Raw genomic sequence first — 15,843 nt, 5'->3', positions numbered from 1 at the left:
TAAGGCTTTTGCCACTGCCCCCACAGTATAAATATCCTGGTTTCCCCTAATTAATCGGAGCTGGATCACTAAGACCTGGAGCCAAGCTGAGTCACTGAATAAAGGAGCGGTACCACTGAGTCTGACTGAGCTGAGTTCTGTGTCTTACTACCTACGATCCAGTCTCTCCGGAGAGGGCTGTCCCTTTGTAAACCACGACTCACGGGGAGACCCTGCTTTCACCATTCTCGCATCTCCCCTCGTGACCCGGCAGCTGACGGATCTCGAACCCAGAGGGAGTGCCCGGTAGTGTGGAACGAAACCCGACCGGGCGACTGACAGCAGTCCTCTAGAGCCGCCAGCCCCGGTAGCAGAGAGCCTCAGCAACGCGGTGTGGGACCCGCCGCACCCCAGCGGCTCGCGGGAGACCGGCGCCACGCCCAGCAGCTGGCGCCCCGAGATCCCTGTGAGCCCAACTCACTGATGAATAAGTGTTGCAAAGATTTTATTAAAAACTTTTGGGAAATTTTATAAATTTAAAAATGATTTCATCGTACAGAATGCACATGTTTAGCTTTCATCAGTAATCAAGGTAATATTTTGAGATCCAAATGCAATTTCTTCAGCTTATTTCTTAATTGTTTATAATTCTAGGTCAAGAAAAGAGGGTTGTAGGTTTTAAGCATCTTTAAAATGCCAACACAGAAACTAAGAAAACAAAGTTTATCTCGAACTTTCATATTTTCTTAAATTCCCTGTGCCCATGTTGCACTTGGGACGATTAAATCTAGCCTAGTGGTTCTTAACTAGGACGATTCCACAGTCTGGAAATATTTGGTACAATCTGGAGACATTTTGAATTGTCGCAACTAGTTTGTCTGTGAGTCATCAGTAGTACTGAGGGTGTAGAGACCACAGATGCCACTCAGGATCTAACAATTGCAAGAGCTATACAGGTAGGAAGGGCAGTGTTTCTCATGGAGCCAAGCTGCTGATCTAATGTCTTTCCCACCATGTGTAGCCTCCCAGCTCCGTGGTTTACCTTCTGGAATTCCCTCAGAAACAACTATCTCCTCTCTATCCTGCAGCAGCACAAAGTGACTCATGCTCTGAGCTCTTGTTGTTACCAGGCAGTTCCTAGGTTCTAGTCAGGGAAGGAGGGAATCACTACCACTGCATGAAATTAGGAAAATGGTAGTGGGTGCTTTAAGTTTTTTAAAAAATGTTGGCACAGCGATTAGGGGAAAATTACATGGTCACGCTACAATTTGGGGTAACTTCATCTAAATTTAGTGGTTCTCTACTGGAGAAGATTTGCCTCCCTAGGGGACATTTGGTCAAGCTGATACAATTTAATATTTTAAAACATTCTCTAAAACCACAGCAGACTCTCCCTAGAGGGGCTGTAGAACACCCAAATTCCCTTATCTCATTTTCCTTCAAATAAAAATATGAGTACATTTTTTGAAATTTACAGTAATAAGTTAATTGTACATCAAGATGCAACATGTAGCGAAGTGGTCAAAAGTGCATTATGGGTTGGTGCTCTAGGCAAAGCTGACTTAAAGTAAACATAACAGTGTGTGCCTATGCTTACTCTGGGAACTGTACCGTCACATTACTCATAAACTGAACATGTACTAAAATTACTGTAAAAAGAAATACTACTGTAAAATCAGCAATTTCAGGAGCAGTATGGACAGTGACCGAGATCTCCTTTTGCTCAAGGTCAAAATGTGATTTTTGTGTTGCGAAATCATGATGCTTTGAAATGAGAACGTACGTGTGAGGACAGTGACCTTGGGCAGAAGTTATACTGATATGCAGGGTGATCATAAGAAGCTTTCTGAGGATGGTAGGGTGGTGTGTAAACTCCCAATTACTGAATTTTAATAAGGACTTGAAGCACTGAACAGGTTAGAGCTGGAGAGATAGCTCCCTAGGTAGAGTGATGAGTGTTCAAGCATGAGGAATTGAATTCAGATCCTCAGCACCAGCCAGGCACTGAGGCACACATCTATAATCTAAGTACTGGGGTTCTAGAAACAGGTGACTTCCCCAGAGCTTGCTGGCCAGCCAAACCTAGCTGAATTGATGAGATCCAAATTCAGGGAGAGAGCATATCGCAAAAAAATAAGAGAGAGAAATTAAGAAAGACACCTGATGATGTTGATCTCTGATCTTCAAACATAAACAGGGCACATGCACCCGCACACACATGTGCACACTCTGATCTTCACACATACACAGGGCACATGCATCCATGCACATGTACACACACATACACATAGAAGCACAACATTGCAGCATTGGAGACAGGATGAATGAGTCTGGCTGAAACACTGTGGTCATAATGCAGATGTAAATCTTGGGAAGAATTCATTTAAAGCTTCTTCCTCCTCCTCTGGTCCTGGGAAGCAACGGAAGGTTGGCACAGCTGGACTGAATTTCCTGGCTCTTGTCTGGGAATCTGAGAAGTCCCCAAGGCGTCCCCTGACCCATGTGGCAGGTGTCAGTATCACAGCCACTTCATTGGTTTAAATAGTAATTTAATCTCATGTTTGGTCTCTTGTTGTTTTCTAGTTTCCTATTATAATAGGTCTACACTGTCAAGGCTGCATGATAAATATGCTTCTGCCTAGCAGAGTAATCACCACCACCAACAAAAGCAATAATTTATTTCACACTTCATTATGGCTATCATTTAGCGAATTATTTTCAATGCTTAGCTGAAAGTTTCAGTAGATTATTTATATATTCTGGGGTGCACGAGCTTCATTTGTACTCAGCACGCTATTTGAGATTTCTTACTTAGCTTGTGAGAGATTAAATGGGACTCTGGGCTCTGCATGGACCACTTGTGCACGACATTTTCAATTCTGACATATTCCCAAACACATTAAAGCCCCAGGATTTATTAGCTGTCCATATCTCATATGTTAAATCTTACACACATCCATACACAGACATTTTCTAGAACTCTTCTAATTATTCCACTCTAGATGAATCTGGAATGGGTCACATTGTTTGCATTGAGGTAAGGACATTTCCTTTTACTGAACTGGAATTTTAAACTAAATTTCAGAATTAAATTGAAATTCAGAATTTCATTCCAATGGATTAGAATCTTCTGGAAGTAAAAGCATACTGTCTTTCACAGTAAAAGAACTGGGAAAAATCTGAGTCCGTGATTCTTCAGAACTTTGAGATACACTGAGCAACGTGTCACAGGGAAAAGAGACGTTCACATGATGTGGTCATAAAATGGAGTAGGGAAGCCTCAAACTCTGAGGTCTTGAGAAACCAGTTTCTTCCTTTGAGGTACAGGAAATAAAACATTGATGAGTCTTCAGAAGAGGAGAACTCCTGGAAACCCAGCCCTGCAGCAGATGCCAAACTAAGGCCATGATCTTGTAAGTCATTAGCTCCTCAGTGGTTACCAGTATGTGGAGAAGTGAGGTGAGGCTGAAGGGGGCTAGGAAGTAAAGCAGGCATGAGACCCACAACCTAACAGTGCTTTAACTGCGGTGGTGCTGCGTTCATCTGACTACAGGAAATGCTCAGCAGTCCACTAAGTCATTGTGTGGAAAGTGTGTGCCTTGTGAATACTGTGTTTCCTAATCCACTCAGTTGACAAAAAATTTTAATCACCTTGTATGTTTATTTGAAGCAGAGTCCTTGGATCAGACTGCAGCTTGCCACCAATGACCAGATTAGACTGTGACAGTAGTTGTTCCTAATTTTAACTATAGTAAGACATAAATTAGGCATTGCTTTCTGTATCAGTTAATGTAATCTAATGCTTCATTTAAGGCATGCTCCCCTGAAAATAACACCAAGAAACACACAATACAGTTTGCATTTTTATGGGCAAATGTACATGTGATTCATTAGAGCTTTAACTTTCACATACAGCTCTCTGACTTACTGCTTTACTTTATGAACTTGCTATGACTTAATTTATCAATATTTTACAATTGGAACCATTTCTTCAACAGAGTTAGGGGGAAGAATGCTGAGTTAATATGATCAAAATGTGTTGTATGCATGTATGTAGTTCTCAATTAATTAATAACAAGATTATACATATGTGTAGTTTTACATTTTATTACATTTATATTTAAATTTCTCTCTGTGTGTGCAGGCTTATCTGTGCCATGGGATGCATGTAGAGGTCACAGGACAACTTACAGGTTATTATTTCTCTCTTTCCACTATGTGGATCCTTGGGATCCATCTCAGATCAGCCTTTGCCTTGAGCCATATCACCCACCCAAAATATTATTTTTTAAAAAGTATCTGGAAAGTTAATAACTATAGAAATGATCCTTGAAAGTTTGGAACCAATGATTTCAGGGAGACAGAGAGTCAGTCTCTCTGAGGAAGGCAGATTGACCAGGCTCCAATGGATGGACCCACGCTGAAGGTTATTTGGGACACAAATTAGACTATATAGGTCTTATTATATATGTGATAAGAATGCATTAAAGTGGGCAGGGTGCAGTAAATGATGGTGTGGATTGGGGGGCGATCCACAATAAAGGGAGGGGATATGAATACCATCAATTTATATTGTATGAAAATCATAAAAATTCTATGAAAACTATAAAAGAACTAAGTTTGGGAAAAAAGTTTATCTGAGAGTTCTTTTCAATCTGTTGTTCTAAACTCATTAAGCATCAACATCACATCACACAAGAAATGACACACAGGGCAGCGACATGGGGACAAATAGTCCATGGGAACATGGGCCACTGGACTCAGTCAGTTGGACAAGCAGTTGACACAAACAGTTGCCGTTCTTCTGTTAGTCTCCTAAATATCAGAGACTGCTGGCTGTACTTGTGTAATTTTAGTCTTGGTGGAGAGATGGATTTGCTGGAAATCACACCAGAATACTTATATGCCTTTCACAAATAAGAAACGTAAGGTTCCAATTTCAATAGAAATGCTCAGAAGTTAAGTTTCAAAGGTTTAACCGAAGCTATGAAAACTGACCTGGTAAGTATGTTTTCACTAACACATGTCATGGTAAATTTATCTCAGCCATTCTTTTAAAAATACCATCGTTAATCACTGCATTTTAAAAATATACTTTTTGAACTTTTGTATTACATCGTCATAAAAGTAAATGTTTCTTAAAATTCATGCTAAATATATGCTTTATACTAAGATATAAAAGAATCTATAAATCTTAAATCCTTTAAGCTTTTATTGGAGACACAATTCATTTTCCCTAACTTCCCAGAGGAGTGCTCCTTTGAAGTTTGGTCAACAAGAGATCTAAGTTGACCAAAGGTTTCTTGATTTTCCTGCTACATGGGTTCATCTATTTCAAATAAAACTTTCAGAATCATTAATGCTTTTAGTGTAAAAAGCATATTCATTGGTCCCAAACCAGTCAAAATTTGTAATATTGCTAAAAGGTTCCAAAATCTGCATATTTAAGAAAACTCTTTCAGAAACATGGATTGGCAAGATTCTCTCGTCTGGAAGCCAACTTGAGCTATGTATCAGTCACATGCATGATAGAAGCTCAATTAGAATCCGTGTGCTAACACATAGTTTACAATACTGTGGGAGAAAATTGGCTTTTCATATAAAGAGTGGTTATTTTGTGAACCATAACATCAACCAAAAGTACCACAGAAGTTAGCTTTATCTATCTGTTCAACAAAGACAGTGCTGAGTGACAAAGGAGCAAAGGAGTCTGGACCTAAATCAACCACCTACACATTGATTAGAGAAAACAGCTGAAAGTCAATAATAGGCCACCTGGTATTGTGATGAAGAAATGAATTAAAATTTAAAATATAATTACACTTCACTTCTGAAGGTATATGACTTTGGTGGTTTCAATGGGAAATGTCCCCATACTCTTAATGTTTTTTGAACACTTGGACCCCAGATGGGCGGTGATGTTTTGGAAAGTTGTGGAATCTTTAAGAGGTGGAGCCTCATTGGAAATGGAGGAAGTGGGTCACAGAGAAAGGCCTTGGGGATAAATTGCCTGATCCTACTTCCTGGCTCATCTCACTGCTTCCCACTGTGAAGCAATGTGACCTGCTGCCTCACATGGCTTCTCCATTCTGATGTACAGTGTAGCCCTCAAGCTACAAGCCTGAGTTCACCCTTCTTTCTTTGATTACTTCTTATCTGGTCACAGCAACATGGAAAGTAACTAATACAGCTTATCCTCACTGTGTGCTCACATGTGCTAGAACACATGAACACGGGCAGTCCTCACAGAATGGTCTGCTACAAAAGTCAATTTAAAATAACTTCTCTAAATAATTGTTAATACCAAGTTCTTACTTTAGAACCAAGCTCTTGTGTTTTTAATCACAAAACCATTCAAGATTTCTAAAAACTGAATTGCCTTCCAAATTATTTAACGGCTAAAAGATTGATATTATTTTAATCATGACTCTTAGGAAGAACCCATAGGTCATTTGTCACTTAACATATTACGAATATCAACAAATTTCTGCAATAGAACATAGGGAAAATTTCTCAGCACTGAGAGTTTCGAGAGGTTACAGAGCAATTACAGTTACTCTGGTCAAGTAGACACCCAAGATCTTCTGAATATGATGTAGCTGCCACTTAGTATTTCCTGGAACTCTGCTCTGTCTGTGCTGTGTGAAGATTTGGATTTCCCAGTTCAACTCAAATCATCAGAGCAGCACAGCAGACATACCAAATGGTCAGTTCCTTTCTCAAAGCCTTTAATGTCAAGCCAGCTCTTTTTTTTTTTTTTAATTCAGAGAAAATTTGGAAGCAGCAGGAAGACTGTGGTTCAATCGTCTGTTGTCAGACCAAATCTGGGTAAAAAACCTAAACGTGATGAACTTAAAATGGAATGTTTCATTCTCTTCATCAAGATTACCATAGGCCTTCCTAAAGGATTCAGACCAAGCAGGCTCATTTTTGCAAGCTTCTTTTGGGACTTTAGATAGACTGCCCATGGTTGCTTTCTTCTTGGACCCTGAAGACCTTGCAGGGAAGTCTTTAAGATTTGGAAGCATCTTGAGAACTCAGCAAACTCTGTCTATGGTTTTCTTGACCTTGGCTTCTCTTTGTTGGGTTGAAGAAGTCAGGCTAATAATTGAGCCTAGTTCAGGGAAAAGTGAAGTACACATACATGTCATTCTGTTTTTCTTTGGATACACAATCTTTCATTAGGAACCCTTTAGTTTGGGTATCTGATCCTCATTGTCCTTTGTTTTGGCTGTAGCAAGATGTAATGGATAATCTTGATTGTCAACATCACACACATGAGAAGAGGGGACCTCAATTGAGGAACTTTCTCCATCAGATTATCCTGTGGGCCTGTCTGTGGGCATTTTCTTGATTGGTAGTTGATATAGGAGGGCCCATCCCACTGCAAGTGGTGCCATCCCTAAGCGGGTGGGTTTGGCCTGTTTAAGAAGCTACCTGAGCAAGCCAAAGGAAGCAAGCCAGTGAGCAGCACTCCTCCATGGTGTCTGCTTCAAGCTCCTGTCTTGAGCTCCTGCCTTGGCTGCCTTGATGATGGACTGTGATCTGTAAACCACATAGAGTCACTCTTCCTCTGTTGTTTTTGTTCACAGGGTTTATTACAGCAACTGAGAAATCAAACTAATGTACCAGGTTGCTCTCCAGGTTTCCCAGGAGAAGGATCCTGTCTTCCAGGCCCTTCTACTTAACCTGCCATTTACCAAGATCTTTTGAAAGTCCAGGTTCTACTGCCCCTGATAATAAATGAAACTTTAACCCCACTAGAATGCAAAGGTGTTCCAATGATCACAAACCCATATTGATCCTTATTCTTATGTGATACCAAATTCTGAGTAGAAGAGTCTACATTTGGGGGAAGAAATGACATTCTGAAATGGGGTTCTTGGAAATAAATTTACTAAATGAACCACATAGGTTTGAGAAGGGTTTTCAGGAGGTTGTATGGTGAAGAGACAAAAGGACGCCCATGAACATAGCTAAGGGAAACACTCCACTGGATGAAGGAAACACCAGCAAAGCTGCACTTGCCCCCAGGCTCCATGTCGTTTTCAGGAAGATCATCCTGGCCACACTACTGTAAATCGTACGGTCACGGCCCCATGCAGCCCCTTTACTCTTTCAACCACTCTTCCTATCCTTCCTTACACAATTACACATTTTTGGTTTGGTATGACAGGGTCTCTCTGTGTAACTTGGGTGAACTTTGAACATGTGGCACTCCACCTGAGCAACCTCAGCTGTCTATGTTTTGGTATTATGGACATGAGCCACTGTTCTAGTTTTCTTTTTTTCAATGCTGTGACAAAACCCCCTGACCAATACAACTTGAGGAGAAAAAGGTTTATTCAGTGTACATCTCCCTGGTCACAGGGAGCCCAAGTTAGGAACTCAGGGCAGGAATCTGGAGGTAGGAGCTGTAGCATAGACTATGGAAGAACGGTGCTTACTGGCTTGCTCTCTTGCTCAGCCTGCTTTCTTATACAACATAGACCCCCCTGCCCAGGGGTGGCACCACCCACAGTGGGCTGGGCCCTCCTGCATCACTCAATAATTAAGAAGATGCCCACAGACATGGCCACAGGCCAGTCCAATGGAGGCAATTCCCCAAATGAGGGTCTCTCTACCCAGGTGTGTCAAGGTGGCACTAAAGCTACCCAGCACAGCCACCACACCCAGCTCCATGTTTATCATTTAAGGACTGCCTTTTTGTCTTCCTAGACCGGAAGCCCTGCTTGGAAGAAGCACTTGATTTATTCACTGCTGTGTATTCAGGTGCTTAGAGTGCTGCTTGGTGTGTAGTGAATGCTCCATCACTGTGTGTTACTTAATAAACACCAGTTTATTCTACCCAGATCTTACAACACTCAAGAATCCTAGAAAAAGTTTTCTGTGACTGCATAGACTCCAAACACATGGACAGCATCTGGTTTTTGTCTTTTGTGGGAGACAAGCTTGAGCCTAGGGAGAAAGTCTTACTGACAGCCATACAGCAGACCCGAGGCAACGGCCCCACCCCTGGAGCCACAAGGAACGCTTTGTGACATTTGCTCCCATTGGCAGATCGTGAGACTGATGCCTAGAGCTCGCCACTCCCTAATCACCACCCTTGAGATCCCAAATTGCAACACTTAGACAGCCTGGGTCACGTGGTTCCCAGGAATCCAGGCCCCATACAGGAAACTGGAACCTAAGTAACCTGAAACCTATCATGCTAATTAAGTGTCTGACTCGCAATGTCATGATAGGGCACAGCCCTGCCAAAGATCTGAGTTATAACTTCTTGATTGGACCCCGACCCCTATATAAGCTTGTGTCCTTCTACAATAAACCAGATCTACATCAACAAACCTGGTCTCCTGTGTCTGAATGCGGCTCCGCTGACACAGTCTCCTCAGCCCTGAGGTCTGGGACTGGGTGGAAGCAGTGATGATCAGAGGCAGCGCAGAGCCAGAGGAAGAGTGGCGTCAGCTTGTGGCCAACGAGAAGCAAAGGGCGGCATCAGCACCGTGGTAATGGAGAGCAGCCGCAGGAGGCACCAGTGTGAACCGAGGGAGGTCCGCAGCTGGCGGCAGCTACCTTCAGTAGGCAGACGCATGGTGTGCGCCTGATCAACTTCACAAACAATAACAAAAACTTTACAGATATTTGTGTTGCTTAATCTTTTTCCCTATACTGATTCTTGGAAGTCATATGTTATCTGTTTCTGCTACATTCTAGATCAAGTGACAATGAAACAACTTCCCAGAGACGCACTGGAGAAATGCGTGTTTTTGGAATGGACACCAGAAACCGGAGCTTAGATGCAGAGCTCTCTGACTACTTGCTGTTGGTGGAATAATTAAGAAGAGCCCAGAGTGTGTGTTCAGGTGCAGCCTAGGAAGTAGAAAGGGTGGGCTGTGTGCAGAAATATGTAAATAGGAAATGTTGAATTTCATTTTGACTGTATGAAAGCTTATTCAAAGTTAACCACAAATGAAAGGATTTCTTCATGATCTACAAAAGCCTTTTAAAAAACCTAATTTTGCAAACTTTTAAAGAAGTGCCAAACGGTGATTATTTGAAGAAAGCTAAGAAGAAACCAAATCTTGAAAAAGGATGCCGTTTTCCCTAAGTCAAAACCAACTAAACATCCACCTACTTAGTTTTAATCACAAAAGGTCACTTTTTTCAAATGCATAAAATTAGTCATTCTACTGTGTTTTCCGTTCTCTTTTCAACACTGAGACTAAGATAAAAAGCTAACTTTGACTTGAAGAAGTCATGGTATACACCAACCTAAATCCTGCTACGAATTAATGATATCAAAAGGCTTAGCAACATTAGTCTCCAGCCTGTTTATCTCTATGTGATGAGAAACTTCAAACAGCCTCTGTCTTTCATTGCCAGTTGCGTCCTCTATAAACTGAGCAACAGCAACAACTGTTCTTAGAAAAAAAAATATTGCAGCTTTTCTTCCAAGTAGGACTGAGAGAGGATAATCAGCTATTTAATGATCTAATCAGTAGGTTCAATTTCCCCAAAGTAGTTACAAGGTCAAGCGTAACTGGGGAAAGAGGACTGGAGTGTTTTCCTGCCTTGACAGCCAGCAAGACACTTCCCTTCCTCAAATCTTTTTCTGTACAGATACACATTTGCAGAAATTCCTTGAACCTTCTCAAGGTCAGCTGTTGTGAGATTATATTCTACCTCTTCTCGCACCTCAAATTTCACATTATGATAGTTTAAGAAGAAAGCAAACTTCAGGAAATAATGGAAGGCCTTTGGGCAAAATGTCTCCAATCTAACTGATTTTGTAGTAAAATTCCTTTAAGAAGATAAATCTCAGCATGAAAGCTGTCATCACATATGCTGTGTGACCGTTTTTGCCAAATATGATAAGAAGGTGTAATAACCTTTGGTCAGGGGCTGGGGAGATGGCTCAGTGGAGAAAGTGCTTGCCATGCCAAAGGAATTCAGATGCAAAGCAGCCATGCATATGCCAGGCAGGCAGCTGTGGCCTCTCTGTAATGCCACAGCTTCCAAGGCAGAGGCAGGTTCCCCAGGGTAAGAGGCAAAGCTAGATTAGTTAAATCACAAGCTCTGAGTTCAGTCAGAGACTCTCCCTCAGTAAACCCAGTGGAGAGCCATTGGGGAAAACATCTGTCATCAACCTCTGGCCGCCACACACAGGGACAGACGCGCACTCTCACCTCTACACACATGCTCCCACACACGTATACAGGATACCCACACAAACAACACACACACACTTCATGTAGCTGTATGTATGATGTAAGTAGGCAAAAGGCGTCTGGATGCCTGTCTGCATACACTTCAGTTTTTATTTTGCTGCTGAAAATCAGTTCATCCCATAAATGACATCTTTTCTAGTTTCAGTAGATGTCTGAGGTAACCTGATTTGTCATATGAATTAAGATTACATATGTTTGCAATAGTATAACACAGAAAAGATATACTATAATTACAGATAAAATATTTCTAAATGGCATCTGACCCTTGGTTGAAAACTGCAAATGGAAAACTGTGAAATAATTTCACATTAAGAGCCAAAGTGGCATTTGTCCGTCCAAAGGATAATCGGTGTTTATCCTGGTATCATTAGTATAAGGGTTAGGAAAAAAAATCATTTTGATGTGTGACTTGATTTTTACTACAGTTCAAGAAACATAGTGCCCATGGTTGGAAATAGATTTTAAGCCATAGTTCAATGGCTTACATTAGTTATTAAATGAATAATCTGTATTGGGAAATATTTTCATGAAGATTTTTCTCCTCTTCTCACCCACGCTTAATTGTTCGCTCTTTCTGAGAGTAATGCCATTGTACGTGTTAGATAATTTACAGTAAACACACATCCTCTTAATCACATCACAGAAGCTTAAATAGATTTGTAAAACCATTAAAAAAATCAATACTTAGCTTTTAGGTGATGAATTAATTAACAGAGTGTGTGTGCTTGAAGTCTGCATTACCCAGCATGCACCATGGCTTTCACAACATCACTTTTGAAGGGAATTGTATGAAGAGTAACAGGATGTAACTGTTTGGGGTATACTGATAAAAACACATCAATCTCTGTTTCCCAATGAGAACATTCAGTAAAACTGGCTCTTTTTGTGAGAACTACAGTGTTGTTGCTTTCCAGTGACATGTTAACATGTAAGAATAATGCATGTTGAGAAATAAACTGTAGGAACAGGTGATTAGAGGTATTCCAACTCCTTTTAATTGGCCAGACTGAAGGCAGCAATTTATAAGATGACGTGATATAAACTTATGACATTTCCAATGAGATCTCTCTGGACAACTACAAACAGATACTGACATGTGCCTTATAGAACTTGTAGCCTACTTGGATGATACTTTAAAGGATGGAAAGCAAAGGAATAATTAAAGTGCAGGAATTCTATGTTGAGACAGTAAAACATATTTTGGCAGAAAGACAACAAATTGTGAGATTAAAATTAAATATGAAGATTTGTACTTCAGACTCTGATTTTATCTAGCCCTGGGATCTCACTGTGAACAGTCAGTAAAATCAAGACAATATTATAACCAAACACATATGTGTGTGAAGAAAATATAAATAAGCATATATATGTATGTAAGTAAATAAGATCTGTTGAATAAATAAAATTCTGAATAATGGAAATCATATGGATCAGAGAATCCATCTTTCCATCATTAACCTCCAGGTAACTGCTGATTCAAGATATAAGACAAAATCATAATCTGTATGATTGGTGGCATGTCTGGACTGTGGCCTCTGGACCACGTGTGGTCAAGTCCAGTCAAAAACAGCTATGACTGCAGCACACAAAAATAAAAAATATGCTTAAAATTTTGAGATGTGTGGGTTTTTTTTTTTTTTTTTGGTGACTTGATTGCATGATTCTTAAGTATGAACTTTGTAGATGACAAGGTCCTATCTCAAGTCAAGAGATTGGACTCACCTGACAGTTGGGAAGGTATTCCTACTCTGTGGAAACACAGATATAAACAGCATAATCTTGAGATAAGACCCCAATTAAGACAAAAATCAATAGCAGATCATCAAAACATACTAAAACTCTTATAAACTAGGCAATTCAATTCTAAATAACCAGTGGACCGAGTAAGGAATTAAAAGGAAAGAAAAATATTTCTTGTGATGGTGAAAATCAGACAATATTCGGGCATTCTGTCAAAACTGTTACAAGGAAGACCCAGCAGTCTTATTTTCATGTGAGAAGGCCCAGAACTTGGTGACCTCACTAAGAAATTAAAGAACAATAAGTTAACGTTGATGAGAATGAAAAGAAGAAAAGTATGTAACTGGAGAAATTAAACAAAGCAAAATTCAGCAGGCAAGACACAGTTCTTTGAGGCGAGTAATGGACATTCACAAATCTACAGAAGGATAAACAAGAAAGAAAACCTTGAAATGTGGATACATGCGTTGTGAAGGTGCATGGCAACTACTCATTCCAGCAATAATCAAACACTTGCAATCTGGAAAAAGAATGTTATAGAAACCTCATACCAAATATGATATACCTGATACAATGGACAAATGGCTGGTAAAACAGGCTGTCAACTGTCAACTTGAAGCAAAACACAAATGTAGGCAATCAAGTGTGGTAATGGATAAAGTCTAATTTTTAATAATAAGTAACAACAATCTTATGAATAATCTTCCAGAGTATTTTAAAATGATAAAAGACCTCTCATTTGGTTTGTTGCCGGGAAATCTTCACAGCAACATCTGAGTTATTAGAATGGGAATCCTCTGACCTAGCTCTCTCAGGGAAATAAATGTGGACATTTTAAACAAAAAATAATGTTCAAACTGTTCTGAAAGTACTGTATAAAACTTTCTATGGGTGTCGGGGAGTCCAGGCCTATAACTGCAGCGTTGGGAAGCAGAGGCAGGAAGATCACAAGTTGGAAAACAGCTTGGATTATGTCATAAGATCCTGTCTCAAAAACCAAAACACACAAAAGAGTTTAGTGAAGTTCATGATAAAAACACATCCTGGAATACAGCCCCAAAGGATTACTATCCAGGAAATATAAAGGAAATATAAAGCTCATAATCAGACAGTCAAAACCAATCCAACAGTGGCTAAATGATTACAGTGTGTGTTTTAGCAAAGACATACATACAAATGAAAACATGGACACATGAAAAGATACTCAGTTCCTTAATCATTAGGGAAAAGCAATTTAAAACTGGATTAAGGTGTCACTATGCATCCTTTGAGATACCTAAAACTGAAAAGACTGACCCAGCACATGTTGGCTAGTGGGGGAGCAACTGGAACTCTTGTATGGAATGGAAGTGATGTGACTGTTTGGAAAAGAGTTTGACAGTTATTGTATTCTGTGGGTATTTCTGCAAGAATAAAAAAGCATAGGCTCCAAAAGCTTGTGCAAGAATCTTTCTTATGCCTTTGTTTGTCAGCTATAACAGAAACCCAAGAGTTTATCAAAAGATGCACACTGAAATTAGTAAACCTCTGAAACCCACAATATTGTGGATAAATAACAAGCGCAATGTGATGAATGAAACAGCCAGATCCCCAAAGTACTATTTTGTTGTTGACTCCATTTATAGGAAATACAGATTGATCATTGTCCAAATCTACTGGTCAGTTTCACCACCAATGTAATTCCTTAGTAACCTGTTTAAACATGTCAATCCGTAGAGCCCATGAAAATATCTAGGCATTATTTTACTCAGTAGTATAATTTTAGATTATTATTATTGTGCTTATTTTGTTAGATTCTTTTCTACATATTTAATGTTTCATATGATTTTAAAAGCTAGTGCCCTTTAAATTTTATCCTCTGTGGTTTCTAATTTTTCAGTGTAGTTATCTAGTATTTTTTGTATTATCAGTCCTGTGTAAGATCACATCTTGATGGCTTACAGACCACCATAGCAAGTGCTCTTTATTTCCCACTTGGTGATGTCACTTCCTGTCCACTTCTATGGTATAGAAGAGTCACAATTGCTCCTCCTCTCGGGCCCATGCTGGCTCAGAGTTTACTTTTGCCAACTTAGAAATGCATTTTGATTATTTATTGTTATTTTACGTGTGTGGCTGTTTGGCCTGCAGGCATGTAAGTTCATGTGTCTGTGAAATACCAACGGATGCCATAGAAGGCCATCAGATACCCTGAAATGGTGGTTACAGGTGGTTGTTAGCCAGTCATGTGGGTGCTGGGAACCAAACCTGGGTCCTGTAACAAGAGCAGCCAGTGCTCTTACTGGTTCATCCCTCCAGTCCCAGTTTCAGCCCCAGTAGGTGTGCAGTGTAGCCATTTTAATGTCACTGATGTGAGGGAGGAAGCATCTGGTGTTCTCCAGTGTGATGCTAATTAAAGATTTCCAAATTTGCCTTTCATCACAGAGACATTACATTTATTCCTTTTTTGACCTATTTGACTGTGCTATGCGTTGATTTTCTTTTTCGTTTCTTAACTTTAGGTTGTTGAGTTCTTTAGATTTCTGAGAATATATGTATGAAATTGAGGATTCTTTTACCATTGTTTTTCAGATTTTGCTTTGTATAATCTTTTATCCTATTTTTTCCTCTTTTGGGTACACCAGTTAAATTTATATTAAAATGCTTGAAATTGTCCCACAGTTCACTGTTTCTCTATAATTATTTTTTCTTCCATGTGTTTAATTTTAGATAGTTCACATTGTTAATATTTCCATTTACAATGCACAACGTCCATAATTTCCATCCTGTACATTCTTGCTACAGAAGATAGAGTTTGCATTTCTAGTTTAATTGGAATCACATATATATATATATATGTGTATATATATATGATGCAGTTTCTCCTTAGGTTTTGGTTCATATGGCATTCAGT

This window comes from Nannospalax galili, unplaced genomic scaffold (assembly GCF_000622305.1).
Source record: "Nannospalax galili isolate Female #2095 unplaced genomic scaffold, S.galili_v1.0 scaffold727, whole genome shotgun sequence".
Taxonomy (NCBI): Eukaryota; Metazoa; Chordata; class Mammalia; order Rodentia; family Spalacidae; genus Nannospalax; species Nannospalax galili.
The sequence above is the reverse complement of the archived record's forward strand: the minus strand, read 5'-3'. Positions refer to the sequence as shown.